Source organism: Bos indicus, chromosome 25, assembly GCF_029378745.1.
Source record: "Bos indicus isolate NIAB-ARS_2022 breed Sahiwal x Tharparkar chromosome 25, NIAB-ARS_B.indTharparkar_mat_pri_1.0, whole genome shotgun sequence".
Lineage (NCBI taxonomy): Eukaryota > Metazoa > Chordata > Mammalia > Artiodactyla > Bovidae > Bos > Bos indicus.
The window spans coordinates 8,611,392-8,625,195 of NC_091784.1; the positions used below are offsets into that span (position 1 = coordinate 8,611,392).

General features: G+C 50.8%; 1 protein-coding gene across 4 annotated transcripts in view; it reads left to right on the plus strand.

The window, feature by feature from the left end:
- The first annotated feature begins 648 nt into the window (after positions 1–648).
- The window catches only part of ABAT (4-aminobutyrate aminotransferase), an 89,855-nt gene continuing 76,699 nt past the window's right edge, over positions 649–13,804 (plus strand). For 2 of the 4 annotated variants that reach the window (XM_070779640.1, XM_019987846.2), the window contains exon 1: positions 649–784. The gene's annotated coding sequence lies outside the window, so the exon portion shown is untranslated. The remainder of the gene's footprint in view (positions 785–13,804) is intronic. The other 2 variants (XM_070779641.1, XM_070779642.1) reach the window with 2 other exon arrangements.

Sequence of the window (13,804 nt, forward strand, 5' to 3'; positions counted from 1 at the left end):
AGTGACCTGCCCGAAAACATGCAGCAGTAACCATGGACGCCTAGTCCAGTGATTTTTGCACTGCCCCAAGGCTGCACTCGCTGGGAGGTGTTAAATGAATGGCAGCTCAGGGAGCTGAGAGCCAGAAGGCCCTGAGCACTTGCAAGGAGGGAGGGTGTGCGTGGGCGGGGGGTGGTGGTGGGTGGAAGGGGACCCTATGCTCTTTCGCCCTCCCTTTCTTACGGAACCTTGTCTAACTCTGAATCTAGGTTTCCCGGAGCCGGAGATCTAAGGCTCATGGTGCAGAGGGGTCAGCTACACACGTCTGCAGCCCCCAGTATCCAGAAAAGGGGCAGGGGGCAATTAAGGTCTAGGTTAAACCAGCCTAGAGAGCCTCCCCCCCCCTCCCGCCCCCCATTTCAGAGACGGGCTCCTCACACCCCAGCTCGGCTGGGGCTCCTCGCCGCCGCGGTCGCAACCCGGCTCCTCCATCCAAGGCCCTCGCGGCCCCTCCTCCGGGCCCCCGGCTCCTCCGCCCCCGGGAGGCCGGACTCTGCCCCCGGCCCGCCTTCCCCCGCCCTCCCGGGGGCGGTGGCCCGTGGCGGGCGCGCTCATTGGCCGTGGCGCGCGCGAGGGCCGGGACCCGCATCTCTGATTGGCCAGCGCGGCTCGGCGGAGCCCAGGAGCCCGGCGAGTCGCTGGGGGAAGCGGGGCAGAGACCGGGCGCCGCCGGAGCGCAGGGTGCGGATCGCTGAAGTCGGAGCCCGGCGGATCGGAGTCTGCACATTGGAGCAGAGGCCTGGAGGTAAGGACCTGGCGCCGGGTCGCGTGAGGCGAGCCCTTGCGCGCTAGCTGAGATGGAATCCTTCGGCCCTGCCCCCCAGGGAGCAAAAACGGGGCATCTTCTCTTAAGAGACCGAGCCCTCATCTTTCCGAGACGCGGGTCCCTCTGTCCCGAAAAGACAGAGCCGTCCACCGTCCAGAGAGCAAAATAGTTTCCTTTGCCCTTCGGATATGGGCCCTTCCTTCCTGGCCCCCCGGCTCTAGAAATAAGATTGCTCTCCCCACATTCCCCCTTGGAATGGAACGTGCTTCCCTCCGCCCCCAAAGTGGGTTCCAGCCTCCCCGGATTTCTAGGGCCCATCATTTCTTTGGAGACGCATGCCTCTCCCCCGTCCCTAAAAAACTAAGTTTGGATTCTTCTCCCCACCCTCCCTTCTCAGCTTGGAGATAACGGGGTGCTTCCTCCAGGAGGGAAAATAAGCCCCTTCCTAAAAGAAGATATCGCTGGCCAGAGACTCTGCATGTAACCCTCAAGTGCAATACAGACCTCCGTGTAACCCACCCCCCCCCAACTCAGAAACTGGACTCAATTGCCTATCTCCACCCCCAGTCCCCCTTCATCCATCAGAGACAGAAGACTGATTGCCTTGAAAACCTTTACATTTAAGGCATTTGGGAGATTCCTCCTCTTTCTCAAGATGTAAGAGGAGGGGTTTTCACATTCAGAAACAGGGCAAGGGTTTGGTCACCGGTCTGGACGAAGCCACACACCTCACCCCACCCCTTTAACCCTTTCGCACAAATCCCATCCCATTAACCACCCCCCTACCCTGTCCCATCCCTCCCACCTCTCTAGTCCACCTGATCCCATCTCTCCTTTCCTCTCCCACGATTGCCAGAGATAAGAGCAGAGGTTGAGGTTTAGTAAGAAGGTTTAGAAGACTGAAACCCTTAGAGCTGGGCTCCTCAGCCTAGAGATCATTCCTGGAGCCTCCAAACTGCCAGCAGAGATGGCCTCTGAGGCAGCAGGACCAGTGAGGAGCCCCCCCTCCCCACACACACACACACAAAGGACTGTGTCCCAAATATCCTCCCCTGAGACAGACCAACCCCTCTCCTGGAGAAGAGGGTGTCCATGCAGAAAGAAGGGCCCCCATTTGCCTCCTGGGGCTCCCCCTTCCTAGCTCCTGTGGACATTGCCCGGTGGAATTCCCTAGGCCCTTAGCCAAGAGAGATGCTTGCAGGAGCCATCCATCGGACTGGCTTCAATGAAGCTGGACTGAGGGACAGGTTGGTGGTGACCTGACGGGGGCAGGGAACCGCTTTGATCCGGCGGGTCAGAGTAAGGGGTGGCAGCAGAGGAGAAAAAACAAGGAGCTTTGCTTTGGAGCTGCAGCTGAGAGGTGGAGAAAGGAGAAGTGTGTGTCCCAGACGCCCAAAGAGGTCAGCCCCGAAAAGAGAGAAATGGCGCTACCTGGAGACCTTAGACCTCCCAGGGACTTGAGACCAAAGATCTTGCTCCTTCATTTGACGGTTGAGCAAGCAGAGGCACCAAGACGGGAAGAGACTTGCTCAAGGTCACCCAGCCAGTGGGTGGCGAAGCTGGTCACAGCCTCTCTGGGACTCATGGACCGGCAGGGTCCAGAATACTACCTCCCATCCTCACATTTAGAACCAAGGTGGTTGGGCACCAGGCTCCCCACTTGTCAGAGGTGGTGCAGAGGCTCCGCCAATGTCACGCATCTGGGAGGGGACACAGCTGGAACTCGGTGCCGCCCCCCAGCAGGTCGCTGTATAGAATCCATTCCCGGGCCCCTGCACTTCCCCGCTCAGCCCGTAGCATCTTTTTATTGAGCCAGCTGCCAAGTCTAGGCTTGCCAGAATCCGAATGGACTCAGGACGGCAAATGAGATCAGTTTTATTAGTCTGGAGCTGCTGCTGCTGGAGTATCTGTTGCAGGTGAAGCTTGCTCCAGGCTCTTTGAACAGCACCCCCACCCCCACCCCTGCAATGGAAGTCACAGCCCCTCCCTCCAGGGCCCCCTCCCTCTCCATCGCTTCCTTTTCCCTGTGACCCCAAGTTCTCTGCTGCCATCTCCCACCCTAGCTCAGAGCCTGCTTCTTTTCCTGAGGCATTGAACCCCCACAGAGCAGCAGCAACCAGGTCCCTACAGATGGGAGGGTCTTGAGGTGGGGACTCCCCACTGCCTCCAGCTGAGGGCTTGGCAGCGCTCCAAGTTGGAGCAGGGATCCAAGTTCAAGGTGCCAAGGTGAAAGTTCACAGTATGAGGGAGAAGCTTAGTGCAATGGGGGTTGAGGGATCCATCTCTGGCCCCTCTATTCAGGGTCAGAGCCCAGATTTGCTACTTAGTATGCGTCTTGGTGGAATTATTAACCTCTCTGCAACTAATTCCCTTAGTGTCCTTATTACGGTAAAATGAGTTCATCTTGGTAAAGTACATGGCATATGGCAAGTGAGGGGAAGCAGTGATTATGACAAGTCATAAAACCTCTAAACCTGGGTAGGGGGCTTATGCTTTTAGGTAAGACTTAAGACTCAAGATGTAGATCACCTGTCAGGCAGCGAAAAGTCAGCTCTTGCTTCGAGACTAGGATGGTGTCTTCCCAGAGAGATGGTGCGGGATGTGGAATGCACCCCAGACCCTAAAGTCAGATGGAGCCGGAGATCTACTTCTGTTACCGCTGGCTGGGCAGCTGGGCAGGCCTCTCTGAGCCTCAGTTTCCTCATCTTTGAATTGGGCTTGTTGGTGGGGGGAGAGGCTAGGCATCAGATACGAGATAGGTCTGCTGCTGCTGCTGCTAAGTCGCTTCAGTCGTGTCCGACTCTGTGCCATAGAAGGCAGCCCACGAGGCTCCCCCATCCCTGGGATTCTCCAGAGAGATAGGTCTAGAGCAGGGCAACAGTGTTGCCATTTGGGGCCAGATCATTCTGTGTTGCCAGGGGCGGGGGAGGGGGGCTGTCCCATGCATTGTAGGGTATGGAGCAGCATCCTTAGCCTCTACCCATTAAAGCCAGTCGCAACCGTTTCTAGTGATGGCAACTAAAATAATCTCCAAGCATGTCCTCTGGGGGGCAAAATCCCCCTCCCCGCATTGAGAACTGCTGGTCTCAGGTAGATTCTCCACTCATAGTGGATGATTGATGTTAGGAGAGCATCCTTCTTACTCAGGCTCCTTGTTCCGCTTTGTGCATCATAGAGGTCATGTGTCAACTGCTGAGCCTCCTGATGTTGAGGGCAATATTAACCCCTCACATTTCAACAGGAAAATCCAGAGCACCTCCATGTGCATTGCTGTAGGTTTCCCATTTTACAGGTGAGCTGAGGCCCACGGAGGTTGAAGGACTCTGCTAACAGCATTACCCCCATCCTTGCTAGAAGTCAAAGCAACTGTCCCTGCTGGAAGTCAAAGACAGTTTTAGAAATAACCTAGTTCTGGAGCCTTCTCAGTTCCTTTAGCAGTCTCAGAATTTTAACTGCAAGCTCTGGGGCCCAGCCATCCCTCAGCTAAGAAAGAATCTCCTGTAGAAATGCTAGGCCAATGCAGGAATGTTCACCCAAGGGCTTGGCAATCTAAGATGGGAAGGGGTTACATTATGTGGAAAAATGAGCCGTCTTTTTAGGAGAATGGGGTGGAACTATGCTCCTGACCTGGAGAGATCTCTAAGACATCATTTACTGAAAATGATAAAGTCACAGGATCAATATATTGGTATTTTAGTAAGTATATGTACATACATATAGGGAAGCGAGAAACATGAAAGGGGCCTCTGTGTGTGTGTGTGTGTGTGTGTGTGTGTGTGTGTGTGTCTATCCATGGGGGGCAAGAGGAAACAGGATCCTTTAGCCAGCTTACCGTGCATTAAAGGTGAGCCAGGCACAGCCCCCAGAGACTGAGACTTGCTCAGAGTCCTTTATCCACGATGCACACCAGGCTGGGGCTCTTTCAGCTGCCTGGCCCCCAGGAAAGAGAGGCAGGCAGGGTCTGAGGACTGGACATTCCTGCACACCCAGTCCCTCTTTCCTGGGAAGTGGTCATGCCAGAAGCTGCCAGTGACCGGAACTCAGGCCTTTGAGCTTCCTAAGAGTTCTGGAGCCAAGAGACAGAGATCTGAGGCCTCATGTCCACAGGCTGAGCCTCCGCCCTGCCCACAGGGGACTCTTGTCACCAGCATCCTGGTGGGGCCTGAGGTCACACTGACCAGAGCTGAACTGGGCTTCCACCAGCATGAGGGGGGCTTCCCTGGTGGCTCAGATGATAAAGAATCCGCCTGCAACGCGAGAGACCTGGGTTCAATCCCTGGGTGGGGAAGATCTCCTGGAGAAGGGAATGGTTACCCACTCCAGTGTTCTTGCCTGGAGAATCCCATGGACAGAGGAGCCTGGCGGCGCTACAGTCTATGGGGTCATGAAGAGTCAGACACGACTGAGCCACTAACACTTTCACTTCACTTTTTACCCTCACAGCATGACAGCCTAGGCCATGGACATTCTGTTTGTTAGTGCCACATTTTCCCATGTTTAGAAAGGCAATGGTAGTTGAAAGAGAGGAAAGAAGGAAGGAATAAAGAAAGAAAAGAAGGAAAGGGAGAAAGGGGGGGAAGGTAGGCAGAGGTGCAAAAGGAGAACGCGGCTCTGAGTTACTGTGAGGATTGGCTGAAACCCTTGTTCAAGCACCTGGGACCTAGTCCCTCTTCAGTAGTGTGAGTCCTGCTCTCCCCTTCCTCTCTCTCCTTGTCTGCCCTCCTTGCCAGAAAGCCGGGGACAAAAGCATCATGGGTGACAGCTGGGGAGCCTGAGGGCTTCCAGAACGCACCACCCGCTCCCCACTGCACCCCTACAGAAGGCCCAGGAAGTGGTTCTGAGCTGCATGTCCTCCTTTGTCTCCGCCACGTCTGACTAGCCTCGCTTTCCTGGAGGCACCAGGCATTTTAAACTGTCTTACCCATCCCAGGAATGGTATTGCCTGGTACAGCCTCTGATCACACATCCTCTCTGTCTTGGGGTCGACTTCCCAAGGGCAAATTGCCCTCCTCCTTCAAAAGGTGTCTCCGTGACCCTTCCTGCCTCCAGCCTCCCCCAGCGAGGATCCGTTTATCCTCAGAACTGAATGCTTAAACATCCGAGGCTTCCTTGGGTCTGTGACTGTTGGCTGGGTTTCCTCCCCATCTGTCTCCCTGGGGAGTAGACGTACATTCGAGTCTCTTTCACTTCCATCCTGAATGCAGAGCACTGTCCCTGCCACACAATAGAGACTGGATGAGCGTTTACTGCGCAGTGTGTGCAAGAAAGTGCTTGTGTGCTCATTTATATCCGACTCTGCAACCCCATGGACTGTAGCCCACCAGGCTCCTCTGTCCATGGGATTCTACAGGCAAGAATACTGGAGTGGGGTGCCATTTCCTTCTCCAGGGGGCCTTCCCGACCCAGGGTTTAAGCCAGCATCTCTTGCATCTCCCCCATTGGCTGGCAAATTCTTTATCACTGCACCACCTGGGAAGCCCCAGGTGATTAAAAAAAATGTGTATAGGATCTTAGTTCCCTAACCAGGGATCAAACACATGTCCCCTGCATTAGGAGTGAAGAATCTTAACTACTGGACTGCCGGCTACATCCCTTAATAATTTTAAAAGGTACAATTCAGTGACATTAAGTACTTTCACAATGTCGTGCAATCGTCACCTCTCTCTAGTTCCAGAACTCTTTTACCATACCGAAAGGAAACCTTGTCCCCATGAAGCCGTCACCTTCCCTTCCCCCAGCCCTTGCCAACCATTCGTCTGCTTTCTGATTCGATAGATTTGCCTGGTCTGACTATTTCATATAAATGGCATTATCCAACATGTGGCATATTGGTCTGACTTCTCTGCGGTAGCATATATCAGTACTTTGCTCCTTTTCATGGCTAAATAATATTCTATCACGTGGATTATATGCCAGTTGGTTTATCCGTCTGTCAGTTGAGGGGCATTTGGGCTTCCAACTTGACGGCTATGAATGATGCAGCTGTGGACATGTGTGTACAAATTGCAGCTTGAAGATCTGCTTTCCGTTCTTTGGGGAGTGGGACTGCTGGGTCCCATGGTAGCTCTTTGCTTAACCTTTTGAGGAATCGCCATGCCAGACTCCACCATTTTACAAGCTCACCAGCAATGTGTGAGGGTTCCAATTTTTTCCACATTTTTGTCAACACTTGTTATTTTCTGATTACTAGTATTACAATGTATTACCTTATTCTAGTGGATATGAAGCAGTATCTGATTGGAGGGGTGGTTATCTTTTTTTCTTACTTTATCTCACTGTGGTTTTGATTTATGTTTCCCTAATGGAGAAGACTCTTGAGTCCTTTGGACTGCAAGGAGATCCAACCAGTCCATTCTAAAGGAGATCAGTCCTGGGTGTTCTTTGGAAGGAATGATGCTAAAGCTGAAACTCCAGTACTTTGGCCACCTCATGCAAAGAGTTGACTCATTGGAAAAGACTCTGATGCTGGGAGGGATTGGGGGGACAGGAGGATAAGGGGACGACAAGGGATGAGATGGCTGGATGGCATCACCGACTCGATGGACGTGAGTTTGAGTGAACTCCGGGAGTTAGTGATGGACAGGGAGGCCTGGTGTGCTGCAATTCATGGGGTCGCAACGAGTCAGACATTCATGACTGAGCGACTGAACTGAACTAAATTGAACTGAATGATAGTGATGTTGAACATCTTTTCATGTGCTAATTGGCCTTTTGTGTATCTTCTTTGAGGAAAGGTCCGTTTAAGTCCTTTGCACATTTTTGAATTGGGATGTTTGTCTTTTTGTTGTCATGTAAGAATTCTTTATATACCTAAGTATATCTTTGTCTTGCTATTTCCTCTTGCATTTAAACATTCGCTTAGCTCCTGGGGGTCAGGCCCTGTCTCGTGACTTTGGGATGTCAAAGTGACTGCCATACAGTTCCTGCCCTCCAGGGGTTCCTAGTTTAGAGCAAAGTTTCTTTTTCTTTTTTTTGCCACACTTTGCAACTTTCAGAATCTTAGTTCCCCAACCAGGAATTGAACCCAGGTTCCAGCATTGAAAACACCAAGTCCTAACCACTTAACCACCAGGGAATTCCCAGAACAGTTTTTTTACAACACTATTGCCATGGCTGGGGTGGGGTGGGCATGGAGGCGGGTGGGGTGCCTGTGTACTATGGGATGTTCAGCGGCATTTCTGGGTTTTATCCCACTCATTGCCAGTAGCACACTTACCTCCAAGTTGTGACAAGCAATAATGTCCCCAGACATTGCTAGATATCCCCTGGTTGGAAATCAGTGGTTTAGGAGCTTAGACAGGCATGTCTATCTACAACTTCTTGTGCCTAACAAGATGCCTAGTGGGCACTCACAACTTATCTGTTGGATGTTGGATGGGTGGGTGGATGGATAGATAGATGAAATAATGAATGCAATTTACAGGGTCTGGACATGTGCCTGAAAGTCGACTATGTGAAACAAAACATTGTTCTTCCAACTGGAATATTCTACCCCTTTCTGCCTAGCACAATGGTTCTCAGACTTGCACATCAGAATCCCCTGGAGGATGTATTAAAACAGAGATCGACAGGTCTCACCACCAGAATTATCACTCTGTTGAGTCACCGGCCTGGCAGAATGCTCCCAACCTGGTTTCCATGTCCCTTGGGAACCCTGCACCCGACTACCCCCGCTCACCAACTTGTCCGTCCTCGGAGTCTCATAGTCTTAACTGTCAGCCTCTCCCACTTGGACACTAACATTTATTACTTTGAACGATCAGCAACCAGGGCTTCCCCAGTGGCTCAGCAGTAAAGAATCTGCCTCCAATGCAGGAGATACAGGAGACGCAGGTTCGATCTCTGGGTCAGGAAGATTCCCTGCAGGAGAGAATGGCAACCCATGCTGGTAATCTTGCAGGGAAAATCCCATGGATAAAGGAGCCTGGCAGGGTACAGTCCATGGAGTCACAAAGAGTCGGACACGACTGAAGTGACTGAGTACACAACACATCAGCCACGTACTGGTTATCTGTCTTTCAGCCACTGCTCGGAGAGTTCCTGCAAAGCTGGGACCCACTGTGTCATGGCATCTTGCTGCTCAAAGTGTGGTCCAGCACCCAGTGGCATGACATCGCTGGGGAGCTGGGGGGAAAATGTGGGCGCTTGGGCCCCACCCAGCATCCTACAAAGTGCAGTCTGCGGTTTAACACTATCCTGGTGGGACGAGGGGGTTCATGTACACCTTCAGGTAGTTTGGGAAGCTCGTCCTTGGCCATCTCTGTAACCTCAGAACTCAAAGTTAACCCCTGTAGCCTCGCTGATGTGTTACCTTGACAGCATCTGTTACATTGTAAATGGTGCCTGAGCGGGAACATCATTAGGGTGTTACTGGCCATCCGTATCTCCGCCTGATGTATTTTATCTCTTGGAATGCCTGAACTCACCTTGCTTCACCCATTGGAAAGCCAGAGGGGTGGCGTCTTGCTCAAGGTCAGGCGATGACCATAAAGCAGAATGGAGAGATGGCCATCCGTTTCCTAGAGGGGAGCAGTTGAAAGGCCACGGTTACGACATGTGAAAATACAGGGTGGGAGGGTAGCGTTCAGAGGCTGCTGGGGTGCTTTTCACACGTGGAGAGCTGGGAGATGATTTAAAAGTGGGCCAAGAACAGGAACTGAAATGGTATTTTTTTATTAATTAATCTGTCTTTCCTGTGCTGGGTCTTCGTTGCTGTGCGGGTTCTCTCTAGTTGAGGTGCGCGGGCATCTCATTGTGGTGGCTTCTCTTGCTGAAGAGCACAGGCTCCAGGGCGCATGTGGGCTCAGGACTTGTGGCTCTGAGACTGGGCTCACAGGCTCAGGAGTTGTGGCTCACGGGCTTATTTGCCCCGTGGCATGCAGAGTCTTCCTGGACCAGGGATCAAACCCGTGTCCCCTGCATTGGCAGACGGATTCTTAGCCACTGGACCACCAGGGAAGTCCTGAAATGGTATTTTTTTTTCATTTATTCAGCCAGTGTTTGTTGAGTACTTTGTAGATGTCAGACATTGGCATCCCGTGTATGGTATTAACAAGGAAAACAAGGTCTCCCACACCAGAGGATCTTCTAGGCTAGCTGTCAGGATGTGCTGTGTGTGCTAAGTCGCTTCAGTCGTGTCCGACTCTTTGCGACGCTATGGACCATAGGCCGCCAAGCCCGTCTGTCCATGGGATTCTCCAGGCAAGAATACTGGAGTGGGTTGCCATTCCCTTCTTCGGGGGATCTTCCCATCCCAGGGATCGAACCAGAGTCTCTTATGTCTCCTGCACTGACAGGAGGGTTCTTTCCCACAAGTGCCACCTGGGAAGCCCAGCTATCAGGGAACAGGCCCATAAACAACCAGTCAGAGAGAAGAGTACCAGGAAGGTGGGAGTAGATAGTAGATAGAGGGAGGAGCTCAGAGAAGGAAGAGGTTCTCTGTCTCTGTACCTGGGCATGCTGGGAAAGAAATTTCTGGAGGAAAAGGCAGAAAAGACAGGAAAGATATTCTCAACAGATAGGACACAAACAGGGGCTCACAGACTTCATGGAAAACTCTTAAAATCTTCAGGAAAAAGTAAAAGGGGGGGTGGTGATAAAACCATGACTCCCTTAGAGATACAAAGATGAACACTTAATGATTCTGTTAAGTTCATTCAATGAAAGAACCAAGCAGATGTTGGAAGAGGTTCAAAGGAAAAGTCAAATAAAGCACAGTTGTCTATGGAGTAAAGGAATGGTGAACTCCATTGCAAATGGAGGCAAAAAAAATGACTGGACAAGACAGAATTGGCTCCTCTGTGAGATTCCTGGGCTTCCCAGGTGACTCACTGGCAAAGAAACCACCTGCCAATGCAAGAGACATGGGTTCGATCCCTGGGTTGGGAAGATTCCCCTGGAGGAGGAAATGGCAACCCATTCCAATATTCTTGCCTGGAAAATCCCATGGACAGAGGAGGCTGGCAGGCTACAGTCCATAGGGTCGCAATGAGTTGGACCGACTAAGCAGCTGAGCATGCATACACACATCAGATTCCTACAACTTAGAAAGAGTTGGAAAAAAAATAGCTGGAAGATAATGTAATGAACAAGGCTAGAATCAGATATCTTAAAAGTTTGTGTGGTATGTAAACAATGCATAGTTTTCCACTGAGATGGCTTTTTAAATAAAAAACCAATGTTCAGGGAGGTGTTTGGCAGAGGCTCCCCAGGGTGGATGGCTAAGAAGAGGGGAGCTGTGAGAAGGCCAGATCATAAACAGCCTGGTGACCCTTGATGCTGAGTTTAGACTTGACCCAGAGACCCCTGGGGAACCTGGAAGGGTTTTAAGTAAGGAGGTGACCTGATTTGATTAGCACTTGAGAAATACTCTTCAGGAAGCTTCATGGAAAGTGGACTGACTGTAGGAGGAGCCTGTTTGTTAGAAGATGAGATGGTGGGGGCTTCACGTAGAGTCGGGCTCAGCAGATTTTTTTTTTAAGGGGCAGATAGTAAATATTTGAGGCTTTGTGGGCCATGCAGCTATAGTCGCAACCACTCGACTGTACCGTGAAATGTAAATGAATGGATGTGTTTGTGTGCTAATAAAACTTTATTTACACAAACAGGCTGGGGGGGCCGGATGTCTCCCGCCTCCCAACTAGTTTGTCAATCCCTGACCTAGAGCGGCTAGAGCTGTCCATGGTTTTGACAGGTCTCCTGTATCCCTTTCTCTAGATGTTTAGAGTCTACAGGCAGCTATTGGTCAGGCTTCCCTGATGGCTCAGCAGCTGTTAGTGGGAGCAGGGACACAGGTCCCCTGACTTTGCGTGTGGGTTCCCTGAGGGAATCAGACAATCGTGGGGGCGGATCCCTGGCCTTTCAGCAAAAGCTTTCAGGACCTCGAAGCTCCTTCAGGGTGAGACTGGCTGAACAGCCTCTTAAAGCAGCCAAAAGAGCAAGCCACCACCACCTCAGCAGGGCCATTCCCATGTGAGATCAGAGCCTGCCTCCCTTCTCTTTGCCCAGAGCTGTAAATAGCTCTCTGCTGGCTTTGCAAACCGAGTGCCGTTCTGGGGACAGGCTGGAAATGAGCACACCGAGGAGCATTTGTGCAAATTACTGCCTGCATGCGGATTTGCATGGCTGGCGTTCTGCCCCAGTCGTAAGTGCACAGTCCTCCCAGGGGCTGAAAACGGGACTCAAAGAAGAGCCACCCACAGAAGAGCATGGCCGCGATGACCTAGGGTCAGGGTCCCAGAGGGATCCAGGGCTGGGCTGCCAGGGTAATGATAAGTTTCAGGGACAAGAGCAAACATTCAGAGGACCCTGGACAGACTTTCAGCTTAGGCTCTGTCCATCCTATTGCAACGGCCCATGAACACTGGCAGCTCATATTTGCCGAGCATTCAGCGGGTGCTAGGGCTGTTCTGAGGGTTTCATGTGTATTTGCTCATCTCATTGCTCATAACAACCTAAAGAGGAAAGACTGATCAGGTTTCAGAGGCGGAAAATGCAGGCTCAGAATAGATGATTGACTTCAGGCTCTCATAATAAAAACATCAAGTCTAGAGAGAAACCCAGGCATACGGACCTGGACCTCTGCTAATACTAAGCCCCATGGATGCCGCTGTTTACTCTGGCCTCAGTTTACTCATCCATCAAGGGGAATAATCTTGTCTTATCCTTTGATGATCACAATAGAGTTTGCGAAGACCAGCTGCGATGGCAAATGAGAAAGCAGTGTTCGAAAGTCCAAAATGCTGAATAAAGCTAGTGGTGAGTGGGTTCAAAGTTCAAAGCGCTTCCAGAGGCAGCCAACAATTTGGATCATTTGCAGTAATTGATCAGATTCAACCCTGTGCAGCCCCTTGACATCCTGCTATGGGCTTAGGTTGGAGTCTGTTGCTTAGCTGTTCCTTTGGGGGTCAAGGAAGAAGTCCTATGGAAAGTAGCTGTGTAGCTGGCCTTCTGAGCTCCCTGGAAGTTGTGACTTCTGGGTCTCAGTTTCCCCATCTGTAAAATGGCAACAATACTGCCTTTTGAAATAGCATATTTGTGGTTATTAGGGCTTCCCTGGTGGCTCAGTGATAAAGAATTTGCCTGCCAATATAGGAAACTTGAGTTCAATTCCTGGTCTGGGAAGATTCCTTGGAGAAGGAAATGGCAACCCACTCCAGTATTCTTGCCTGGAAAATCCCACGGACAGAGGAGCCTGGCAGGCTACAGTTCATGGGATCGCAAAAGAGTCAGACACAACTGAGCGACTGAGCACACACACACACACACACAGATTAGATGATAAGAGTGAGTGGTCGGAAGCTTTCTACCTGCCAGGCACTGGGTTCTATTTGGATTATCTCATTTAAAGCTTTCAATAATCCAGGTGGGAATGACCTTCTTTGTGGACGTGGAAACAGAGAATTTTAAGTTTCTTGGCCAAGATCACAGAGGAAAGAAGGGCCAGAAACTGAATTCGGTCCATAGCAAGACTATTATAGTGTTGTCATGAACATTCTAGAACAAATTGGTTGCCCCATTTAGACTCTGCCAACTGTGTGTATGAGGAGTCCCCTTCCTCCATACCTCTCCAGCTCCAGCACCTCAACTTGCTATTATATTTCAGCCATTCCAGGAGTTGTGTATTTTTTTTAAACATTTCTCTACTAACTGAGTTCATCACCTTTTCTATATTATGTATGTTGACTACCTGGAATTCCTGTTTTATGAAGTGCCTATTAAGATCGCTTGTCCATTTTTCTTTGCATTTGTCTGCTTTTCTTTTTCTTATAGATTTCTAAGAGTTTTCTTAATCTATTTGGATAAAGATCCCTCTGCCAGTTATGTGTTATGGATCTTCTACTCTGTGGCATGAATTTACTTTTCAATGGTGACTTCGGGTTATTGGGACTTTAATTTTTAGATGAACTCATACTCATCTTTTTTTGTGGTTTTGTGTGCTAGTTCAGAAATTTAAAGTCATTCATGTTGCCCCTCTATTTTCTAGAAGGTGTCACATTT